Source organism: Bufo gargarizans, chromosome 1, assembly GCF_014858855.1.
Source record: "Bufo gargarizans isolate SCDJY-AF-19 chromosome 1, ASM1485885v1, whole genome shotgun sequence".
NCBI classification, from domain to species: domain Eukaryota; kingdom Metazoa; phylum Chordata; class Amphibia; order Anura; family Bufonidae; genus Bufo; species Bufo gargarizans.
Genome location: NC_058080.1, coordinates 378,238,714 through 378,251,290, shown reverse-complemented (window position 1 = coordinate 378,251,290; position 12,577 = coordinate 378,238,714).

Below are 12,577 nucleotides of genomic sequence, written 5' to 3'. Positions count from 1 at the left end.
CCCTCCATTCAGAATAATGACCCCCAGTCGCCCCCACACTGGGGGTTATACTGTATGGAGGGGGCACGAGGGGTTATTATATTTAATGGGGGCTCTGGTGGTCATTATGCTAAATGGAGGGTCAATGGGGATCATTATACTAAATGGGGGGCACTGGGAGTCATTATACTGTGTAAGGGGCCCTCACAGTGTGATGAATGACCCCCCCAATGGCCCCCTCACATACCTATCATTGCAGGGGAGCTGGTGGTCCTGTCATTCACTAACCGCAGCTCCCTGCGCTCCTTCTCTCCGGCGGCCGCTGCAGCAGTGAGCCAGGCCTGGAGCAGAGAAGGAGATGTGCAGTGATGTAGCTAGAACTGACTGGGCCCCACAGCAAATTTTAGTGCGCCCCCCCCCTCCCCCCCAATGTGTGTTCACATCACGTTTTTCCTATCGGTTTGATGTATACAAATGTGCAGCACTCCACGTTTTTGTATCCTGCAGAGTCAAGTAAAAAATGCATACGTTAACATATATGTTTTTTTACAATGGAACTGTATGGTGACCGGACGCCACTGTACGGCATCAGTCTGAGGATTGTATGGTGACCGGACGCCACTGTACGGCATCAGTCTGAGGATTGTATGGTGACCGGACGCCGCTGTACGGCATCAGTCTGAGGATTGTATGGTGACCGGACGCCACTGTACGGCATCAGTCTGAGGCATCTGTAACGCAGACATTTTTGGTATACATTAAATGGATGGCACAAATGGGATGTGAACCCAGCCCTAGTGTCAGAATAAGCCCCAGTACACAGCGGAGCAGCGTGGCGGAGGGGGGCCGCCATGTACTGACAGAGCGCTACCTGGTCCTGGTGGTCAGGGAGGAGGACTGTGTTTCCCAAGGATCATTTTCTACTGGGAAATACAGGGCACAGTAAAACACACTAGAGTCTACATAATATAACGCTATTAGCCCTACCCCCGAATAATAATACAATTAGGTGGTCATTTATTATATAGAAATACGTCTATATTAGGCGTATTTCTGACACAGATTGTGGCGCAAAGGTCCTTAGCACCGCAATCTGTATCTTTTCCCGCTCATGCCAGGTCTAAAAAAGTGGTGTGGACATGGAAGGGGATACAGTTATGGCCATGCAGTTATTGGATACCACCGCCATATAGTGATAACACCGCCATACAATGGTAAAACCACCATACAGTGACCGGATAAAAGGGTATAAGAGGGCACAGTACAGGGAATGACTATGGGCACTGCACAGGGTGTGGTAAGAGGGCACAATGCAGGGTATAAAGGGGCACAGTACGGGGTGGGGGGCACAGTCACATGACCCTGTGACGTTAGAAGGTCCTTATGCACATGAGATTTTAATATGAGTTAATATAAAAATACCATCTCCTCAGCTGGTACAGTATTACACTGCCGATTTTCCGAACAAAAAGCAGCGCATAATACACACCATATACGTATACCCTATTAGGTCTCATACAGATAGTTACCCCATCCCACCCCTTACAAAATTTAGAAGGATCTAGGTGTGGCGCTTTTTTCCCCCCATAAGCATCTCCACAGGACTTAGAAAGCACATAGTACAAAGTGCAGCAGGAATACATGAAAAAAATAAAAACACCACCAAAATGCCAGTAAAAACAAAACAAAATAAAACTCGTTTAACATTAAATGTGTTCAGCAAATGCTTATAAACGTTGAGAAGATAGTGGGCAGATTTAGGGTACCTGTACATGTTGCGGATCACACATTTTTCCCCACACGGATTCTCTTGCGGAAACAAAGAAGAGTAAAAGCCTCATTCATAAGTCAGTGTTTTGGTCAGTGATTTCCATCATGTGAGCCAAAACCAGGATTGGAGCCTCCACAGACATAAGATAAGGCTCATACCCACGGCCGTGTGCCGGCCGGGCCCGTGCTGCGGTCCTCAATGCACAGGCACGACCGTGGGGCAGCCGCATGCAGATCGTGGACCCATTCACTTGAATGGGGTCCACGATCTGCATCCAACAGTCCGCACCGCAAAAAAGTTGTACTTTTTTGCGGTGCGGAGGCACGGCCAGAAACACCATCCGTGGGGTTCCAAACCGTGCCTCTGTTCTGCATCTCAGTGATTGCGGACCCATTGAAGAGAATGGGTCCGCGATCCATGGTGCAGGGTGCACACAGCCAATGCCTGTGTATTGCGGACCCCCTGTATGCGGGCCGCAATCCGGGCAACAGCCGTGTGCATGAGCCCTAAAGGAAAGATCTGCCCCTGTTCTGTGTTTATAGCTACACCTGGTTTGGGCTGAAAATCACTGATGGAAATCACTGACCAAACACTGACTCTTTGAATGAGGCATAATAAAGTACCAGCAAAATAAATGAGATTGGATTTTTTTTCCCATACGGAAATTGACCTGCTGTTTAGATTTGAAATCAGAGGCATATCAATTCTTTTTGTGGCTCTTTTGTGCGGATTTCACCCTTTTCAATGCAAGGAGGAGATATGCGGAAAATCCGCACCAAAGGCCACAAGTAACACATGCAGTTTTTGGTGCAGGAAAGCACAGAAATCTATGTGAAAAACTGAGCAGATTTTCTGTTTTCAAAATCGCAGCTGTGTGCAGCTAGCCTTAGGCCTCTTGCACACAGGGCACCGGCCGTGTGCACTCCTCATCACGGATGCGGACCCATTAACTTGAATGGGTCCGCAAATCCAGAGATGCGGTGTGGAACAGAACGTTAGCACTGAACGGAAGCACTCCGTTCCGTGCTTCCGTTCCGCAAAAAAAATAGAACTTGCTCTATCGTTTTGCAGAACAGACGGATCGTGGACCCACGATCCGCATGCGGCTGCTCCACAGTCGGTGCCCGTGCATTGTGGATCGCAATTTGCAGTCTGCAGCACTGACATGGCCAGCACACGGTCATGGTGCCAGGTCTAAAAAAAGTGGTGTGGGCAGGGAAGGGGATACAGTTATGGCCATGCAGTTATTGGATACCACCGCCATATAGTGATAACACCGCCATACAATGATAAAACCACCATACAGTGACCGGATAAAAGGGTATAAGAGGGCACAGTACAGGGAATGACTATGGGCACTGCACAGGGTGTGGTAAGAGGGCACAATGCAGGGTATAAAGGGGCACAGTCACATGACCCTGTGACGTTAGAAGGTCCTTATGGTGAATGCTGTTCAGATGCCACCATAATGAGAGGCAGAAGAGTGAGACAGGGGCCCTGGGTGGACAGGAGGGGTGGACACAGCAAGTAGGGGGAAGGGGCTCTGAGGGGGATTCATACAAGAAGTAGTGTCAGGAGGTCTGTGCAGGGCAGCAATAGGAGATAGGAGGGTGAAACAGGAGCTCTGGATACATGAGGGAGGAAAGGAGACAGCAGGGGCCCCATGAGGATGAGATAGGACAGGACAGGGCCGGCCTTTGGGGTGTGCGGGCTGTGCGGCCGCACAGGGCGCCATAGCAACAGGGGCGCCGGGCGGCCGACAGCCCGCAATGTAATATGGGCAGGCGAGGCGGCACTTATGTTTTCTCCCCCCCCCCCTCCTCCTATATTCAGCAGGGGGCGCCCGGCGCCCGTTGCGGTTTAAAAAAAAAAAAGTTGCTTATATAAGTTGGGGGCGGCTGGCGGCGCCCCTCATTCTGCGCCGCCTGAGTGGCTGAGGCTGAGCGCTTGCCGCTCTAGTCTAAAGAATCCTGCGCCTGTTAATGTAGCGTGGCCGAGCTCTGTTAGGTCCGCGGTACAGGAGCTTTTGTTTCCTGTACCCGGCCGGACTGACAGGAAGTGCTCACTTAGTGTGCACTTCCTGTCAGTCCGGCCGGGTACAGGAAACAAATGCTCCTGTACCGCGGACCTAACAGAGCTCGGCCACGCTACACTAGAGGTGGAGGTGGGAGTAGAAAGAGAGTGACAAGGGGGGAGGGGGGAGGAAAGAAAGAGAGTGACAAGGGGGGAGGAAAGAAAGAGAGTGGGGAGGGGGGAGGAAAGAAAGAGAGTGACATGGGGGGGGAAATAATGAGAGTGATGGGGGGGGGGAAATAATGAGAGTGATGGGGGGGGGAATAATGAGAGTGATGGGGGGGAATAATGAGAGTGATGGGGGGGGAATAATGAGAGTGATGGGGGGGGGGGGAATAATGAGAGTGATGGGGGGGGGGGAATAATGAGAGTGATGGGGGGGGGGAATAATGAGAGTGATGGGGGGGGAATAATGAGAGTGATGGGGGGGGGAAATAATGAGAGTGATGGGGGGGGGGAATAATGAGAGTGATGGGGGGGGGGAAATAATGAGAGTGATGGGGGGGGGAATAATGAGAGTGATGGGGGGGGAATAATGAGAGTGATGGGGGGGGAATAATGAGAGTGATGGGGGGGGAATAATGAGAGTGATGGGGGGGAAATAATGAGAGTGATGGGGGGGAAATAATGAGAGTGATGGGGGGGAAATAATGAGAGTGATGGGGGGGGAAATAATGAGAGTGATGGGGGGGGGAAATAATGAGAGTGATGGGGGGGGGAAATAATGAGCGACAAGGGAAGGGGGGGGGGAAAGAGTGACAAGAGAGGGAGGGGGGGGGGAAGAGAGTGACAATGGAGTCCCCAGAGCCAGACTGCAGCCAGAGTCCAGATCATCTAATTGTCCTGGCGGTAAGTAGACAATGCAATATGTTTATTATTTAATTGTTTAGTTATTAATACTACATTGGAAACGAATTTTCTCAGCTGGACACCGGCCGACACTGCGCATGCGCTGGGAGCCTCACCAGCGGTTAGGGTAGGGAAAAAGCACTGGCCCGTACATAATTTTTCCCTTCCCTAACCGCTGGTGAGGCTCCCGATGCATGCGCAGTGTCGGCCGGTGTTCAGCTGAGAACATCCATCCGATCACTGCGCCTGCGCATTGGCCCATAGTTTTTCCCTACCCTAACCGCCGGCGAGGCTCCTGGCGCATGCGCACTCTGCTGTGAAATTTCCCTAACCTGTCGTTGTGCGCCTGCGCGGCACACCTCATCACGTCATGTCCGGTGCAACCGGAAGTGACGAGGGTAGGGAAATCTCACGAACTAGGGAAGTATAACATTACACCGGCCTTTGGGGTGTGAGGGCTGGTAACTACTTGGTTGGATAGTCAGCCAGCCTATGCCATGATGCCAGCAACAAGCAGTGTTTTTTTTTTTTTGGGGGGGGGGGGGGGGGCGCCACAAGGTTATCTCGCACAGGGCGCCTGAACACCTAAGGCCGGCCCTGGGACAGGATATGTGAGGGGGGGGGGGGGGCAGTTATAATGGAGGCAAACTGCTTAATGAAACAGTAATACAACTAAATAGAATGAAGCAGCATCCAGCAGCCGATCGAAGAGTCCCCCCCCCCCTTTCCTTCTGTCCCACAGACAAGAGACAGTCACAGTGCAGACTCACTCACAGACTGTCTACACACTTCTCTGCTCCAGCTCCAGCCCTCCGGTCTCTCGCCTCAGGCAGCATGTGTCCTGTGTAGAGGGGGTGTGTCCTGTGTAGAGGGGGCGTGTCCTGAGTCTCTGCAGCTCAGAGGGCCCCACCAAAGGGGTACTGCGTAAGTGAAGTGACAGCAGTGAGAGCTTCCATCTGTATTGATGGAAGTGCTCATAGCAGCTCAGTGGGCCCCCCCAGGAGCATTGGGCCCCGGCACTTGCCCGGGGATGCCGGGTTATGACGCCGGCCCTGACTACGCCTATATACTAGGAACAATAACGTATAACTAGGCCTATATACGAGGAACAATAACGTATAACTACGCCTATATACTAGGAACAATAACGTATAACTAGGCCTATATACGAGGAACAATAACGTATAACTACGCCTATATACTAGGAACAATAACATATAACTACGCCTATATACTAGGGAGTACTGAAAGGCTCAAACATGTATACATTGTGTACTTAAATTCCTTCTACTTGGGCCTTGTGTCTTCTCCCAGATTGGGGCAAAAAGATCCTGGGTAATCTCCGTCTAGGTGGCATCCTTTTTATAGCGGTCCTGGTACTCCGCAGCCCGAAGATCCCAGATGCAGGGCCTCTCCTGCACCAGGACAATAAGCTTTTCGACGTCAATGACGTGTGGTGATTTTGGCATTTTTGTGCTCCGCAAGGGCTGAAAAGTTTAGGCAGCCAACTTTCTCCCTCTTCTCAGACACCAAACTGACGCAGACAGACGCAGAAAAACGCCTACTTCCTGTCTTTAAATTCCCTGAGTGTTGCTTAGTTAAAAGCGTGAAAAACGCAACGCATGGTATCCGGATGTATTGCGTTTTTCTGGCAGCCCCATTCACTTCTATTGGGCCTGCGTCGCGTGAAAAACGCAAAATATAGAGCATGCTGCGATTTTCACTCAACGCACAAGTGATGCGTGAAAATCACCGCTCATGTGCACAGCCCCATAGAAATGAATGGGTCAGGATTCAGTGCGGGTGCCACGCGTTCACTTCACGCTTCGCACCCACACGGAAAACTCGCCCGTGTGAAAGGGGCCTAAGAAAATCCCTGAGGTATGTTTATACTGGTTTCCTGGTCACTTGTTTAGCACCTGCTCAAAACCTCTGACAGATTCCATTTAAAATGAACATTCCACTAGATCCGTTTTTTGATTTTTAGGTAAAAGTTCTCTGCCGATTAATTTCATACTATATGTTGAGAGGCCAAGGTGATTTGATCGACTTAAAGGGACAGAAGGGCCGACTTAAACAGTTATCAAAGAAGAATTTATTCTCAATAATTATTAGATTTAGCGGCTCATCCCTTTGTTGCTATGGATAAAGGTGCTCTGACTTATGACTCACCCTGTCAATCTTGAAAATCTTACACTCTAAATGTAGACAGGCACCCTTCACTTAGAATTTCTATCACAGTTATCTATAGTCACATTTATCAATAAAAATATATAAACATTTATTTACATTTAGAATGTCTGTCTTGCAGTTATCTGTATTTTTATAGATTTTACATACATGCTGTATTTTTATATATTTTTTATATATTTTTATTGATAAATAAATGTGAATATAGATAACTGCGATAGACCTATTCTAAGTGAAGTGTGCCTGTCTACATTTAGAGTGTTCTCAATAATTGCCTATGGTTATGCCAAGGGCAGAGCTGCATTTACATGTGGTGATCCTCTTCCCTGCATCGGGACCAGTGATTGCTACTTCAATCTCCTAATAAGGAATCATTGTTTGCTGGCAGCAGATTCCCATTTACTCAAGGGCATCTGTTGCAAGCAAATGATTTAATATGCCACAGGAAAGATGCTATCACACGATTGCTTGTCCATTGGGTAAACAGTAACACATTTACGCAAGGCGATTATCGGGAATGAGCGTTTCTAGAAATGATAGTTCCCGATAATTGCTCTGAATGTTGCAAAAGGGCCTTAAGACCAGCCTTAGACGAGCAAGTTGACTGCAGGAAATACACACCGTATGGGAGCGGATGGGATCTCATGACATTATAACGTTTTGTATTGATGTGTGTCCCTGCCAGATGTCGGATCTCCTGAATTGTACTGACTGCATTATGTCAGTACAATTTATTACAGCTGATGTCAGGCATTACCGTACACAAATCATTATAATGCCTTGAGATCCCATCACAAGGGCAGAGTACAGGACTGGAAATCGCGCTCCCACACATTGCATATTTCCTGTAGACAATGCGCTCATCTAATACTCGCCTAAGTCTGTAAATCAGGAATATCGGCCAAAAATATTGTATCGTGTATATATATATGATTTTTGTGAATTCATTGTACTCTCTGATGTCTGTGAGATGAAGAAATATCTTCCGCCATCCATTAAAAATAATATGCCTATGTAGGCTACAGACAAGCTTGAAAGTACCACACACACAAATTATAGGGACAGTGAAATATTAGATATTATACCGTTTTATCAGATCTAAAAAAAAAAAATAGCTGTTGTGGAACTACAATTCTCAGCATGGTCCATGCATTTCTAAAAGTTCCTAGAAGAGTAGAGGAAGTATGCATGCTGGGAGTTGTAGTTTCACAACAGCTGGAGTGCTGGAGGTTGCCTACCCCTGACCTACAGCATAGAAATTATACATAATTATTATTTTTTTTACATAAAATACTAACCTGGCTGGCAAAGAACATTTGCCACAAAAGGGATATCGACCACCCACATCAATTCCTGAAATCATGTAAGAGTTTTCTCACAGATACAAATGTTGCAGATTTCTCAGCACTATTTTTGAAGTTTGGAAAAAATGCATAATAACTGCAATGTGTGAATAACCCTGTTTAAAATAAGGACCTGCTGGTGATCTGCTGATCACTGTAAGTTTGAGGCTGGGTTCACACCTGAGCGTTTTACAGTGCGTTCCTACGCGCTGTAAAACGCTCAATAAGGAGAAACCAATGATTCCCTATGGGAATGGTTCTCACCTGGGTGTTTTACAGCGCGACGCCCCAAGAAGTTACAGGAGCTTCTTTGGGGCGTCTTGTCGCGCGTTCCCGTACATAGACTTTCGGGAATGCGCGACAATGGGCGTTCGCTTGTCTCTGTATGCGCGATTGCAAACGCCAGTACAATCACGCATACAGAGCTCTCCTTTCAGAACGCTCAGGTCTGAACCCAGCGTCACAGCCAAAACCTCGGGTTACTGGCGTTATCACTAGGGAAAGCTTCAGGTATTACATGACTGCTGTGATTAGATGCCACCTATGCAAATGAATGTGGCTCTTTCTAATAAAGGAGGTCCATCCGAAAGGCCCCTTGCAGACGGGCATCATGGATTTTGTCCAGATGCGTTGCGGCAAACCCGTGCGAGTAGGCACGCAATTTCAGTCAGTTTTGTCTGCGATTGCGTTCCGTTGCTCTGTTTTTTCCGCGCGAGTGCAATGGGTTTTGCGCACGCGTGATAAAAAACTGACTGTGGTACCCAGACCCGAACTCGGACTTCTTCACTGAAGTTCGGGTTTGGGTTAGGTGTTCTGTATATTTTATTATTTTCACTTCTAACATGGTTATAAAGGAAAATAATAGCATTCTTAATACAGAATGCTAAGTAAAATGTCCATTGAGGGGTTAAAAAATAAAAAAAATAAACTCACTTGATCGCGCAGCTGGTATCATCTTCTTTCTTCTTCCTGCAAGAACTGCAAAAGGACCTGTGCTGACGTCATCGCGCTCACTACGATCAAGTGGATAAGGTGAGTTTTATTTAAATACATTTTTTTTAACCCCTCAATGGACATTTTAGTTAGCATTCTGTATTAAGAATGCTATCATTTTCCCTTATTACCATGTCAGAAGGGAAAATAATACAGTGAATAGACTTTAATGGGGTCCGGGGTTGCTCATCCCTATTTACTAACATTATTTCCTAGCAACCATGCGTGAAAATCGCACCGCATCTGCACTTTCTTGCGGATGCTATGTGATTTTCACTCACCCCCATTCATTTCTATGGGGCCTACGTTGCGTGAAAAAAACAATATAGAACCTGCTGTGATTTTCACGCAACGCATAAGTGCTGCGTGAAAAACAACGCTCATGTGCACAGCCCCATTGAAAAAAATGGGTCAGAATTTAGTGCGGGTGCAATGCGTCCACGTCACGCATTGCACCCGTGCGGAATACTCGCCTGTGTGAAAGGGGCCAAAGGGTTATGGACAGGCTTCAGCGTATGAGTTTTTTATTTTTCCAAACCATTTTTATTGGATTTTAAGTGCAACAGGCGACTGCATTCTGCCCAAAAACTTCTAGGAGGGGGGTAAATATGAACAAAGGTATATAACGTAAAAGCATACCGTAAGTATACAAATGGAAGAGTAACAATAAAAGCATAGTAATAGGATTTATACAGGCATTTTCTACAAGGGCCAATACTACAGCATAAAGAAGCATAGTAGTATTACAACCATACATAATAGTTGGGTACATTGGACATGTGAAATCCTGAGGGTCCATATCTTTTTAAAATGCACAACCCAATCTAAGCAAATAACTGTTATTTTATCTCTGAGCACCATTATAATCACTGTAGCAACTACCAGCTTAAACATGGGTTTAGCTTTCTCCATTTCTACTCTACATGAATACGAGCTGCCAGAGTAATGTACTGCACGAGTTTAAATGCTGCATTCATAATTCTAGGGGTTTTGTCGGGAAGACTAGAAGGCGAACAAGTAATGGATGCAAAAGGCTGGCTTAGCTTACACCAAAATTTCTTAATTGGGCACAGGCATCAAATATGTAGGTGAGTGCCACCATTAGTACACCCCCTTAAACGTAAATCTAAAAAATCCGAATGTATTGTATGCAGTCTCACTTGTACCATATTTAAAGGGGGTATCCCATGATTAATGAAAATCAGATATCATATAGCACATTACAACTAACAGACCTAGAACCAGCCCTCTAACTAACATGGATCCAGAGATCTCCACATGTGACTTTTCAGCTGAGGCTTAGGAGGTGTGTCCATTCTGCTACAGCTCTCCCTATTACAGCTCAGGGGGCGTGTCCCTGCTTCACCTATCACAGCACAGGGGGCGTGTCCATGCTCTCCCTATCACAGCTCAGGAGGAAGTTGAAGGATGAAACTGGGCATGTGCGACCTTCTCAGTGAGCAGGACAAAGAAAGAAGAAAAATACCGAGTAGGTGGCGCTATACAGATACATTTTATTGAATAACTCAATGGCTATACAACATTTTTAATCACACACAATTACAAAAGTGTTCAGATCCAGGTGCTGGTTTCAAAACGATAGAATATTTTTTGTGGGACAACCCCTTTAAGTGATGTCTCAGTGAGACCTGGCAACTATTTTTTAATTGTACAGCACATGCTGCAATGATGCCAGTGCTAAAAAAAATTAGGTGAAAATAATATCAGATTACAAGTGTAACATAAATGGGTGTTTATCATTCTGTTTAACCCTGTTGAATGGAGCTTATTAAAAGCAATCTGTCAGCACACGTAAGACTACCTGCATACTGCACTGACAAGACCTGCTAATTTCAGCGTTATATATTATATGTGAAGCTCTCTCCATCCTCCAGCAACCTATTAATAGGGAGAGAGCTTATCAATCAGCTGCAGGGGGCCCCAGCAGCTCATGAACATATTAGAATCCTAGGTCACAGTACACTGCAACTATTAACCTGTGACTTTAACTGCTTGCCGACCGCCTGTTGACTATATACATCTGGGCAGTTGTACTTTGCTGCAGGGATGTTTCTGAACATCCTTGCAAAGATGACAGCTGCATCAGTGACCTAGACAAAGCAGGAATAGTTTTTTTTACCGTCCTTGCCTTCATCATCACTATATGCACAGCACTCAGTTTTTAAGTAAGGGCTCATTCACAAGGCCGTTGTTCAGCCGTTCTGTGCATGGGGGGCCGCAATTTGTGGTCCCCAATGCACGGGCACCATCCGTGCGGCAGCCACGATGGATCCAGACCCATTCAACTTGAATGAGTCCGTGATCCCACCATGCCACAAAATAATTGTTCTGTTTTTTGGCGATGCTGAGGCACGGAGAGAAACCCTCACCGAAGCACTCCCTAGTGCTTCCATGGGGCTCCGTGCCTCTGTTCCGCACTGACCTTCCGGAATTTGGACCCCTTCAAGTGAATAGGTCTGCATCCGTGATGCGGGGTGCACATGGCCGGTGCCTGCATATTGCAGACCCACTGTTTGCGGGCTGCAATACGGGCACAGCCCGGGCAACGGCCGTATGCATGAGCCCTAAGGCTAGAACCTCTCTAGGAGCTGTAGTTCCCCTGTAATTGGGCGTAATATGTCAGCCCCAGTTACAGGAAAAACCAGCAAGAAGTAATGCTAAATGAGCCCTAAATATCTTCTAGGACCTTATGAGGGTGCACAAATGTAAAATACAAAAATAATTTAAAAAAATCTACTGGCCCCTCCTCTGCGACTATAACCCCATACATTTGCTATATTAAAACAACCAATATTATTTTATTTTTTTTTTTTAGTATTTTAGTTGTACATTTTTCTATAAACATAAAAAAAAAAAAAAAAAAAAATTCCTGGGTCTAAAAAATTAAAACAAATATACTAAAATAGGGTAAAAATAAAGCCCTATATTTCACCAAAACAAAAGAAGCAAAAATTATTTACCCTAACAGAAAAAAAAAAAATTATGGCTTTCAAAGACACAAGTAATTTAAAAGAAAAAGAAAATGTGCCTGGTAAGGAAGGTGAGCAAATGGCCTTGTCTTCATGTGGTTAACAAAACTACAGCATATTTATATATAGAGAATACCGTGCTAAAATCATAGTGTCTGTATGTCTGTCACTGCCTTCAGATGAGGCATGCAGAAACATGGTGAAAGACTGTCTTTAAAGGGGTTGTTCACCCCTGGGGACTTTTTCTGCAGAGCCCAAAAGCATGACTGGACCCGCAGTGGGCATCATACCTGATTACCATTGCTGGCTTCCCACTTCTTCTTACCCCTGGCTCTCCCATAGCTCCTGGGTCTCCCCATGTCAACACACGTTTTGCCGTGGGTCATGTG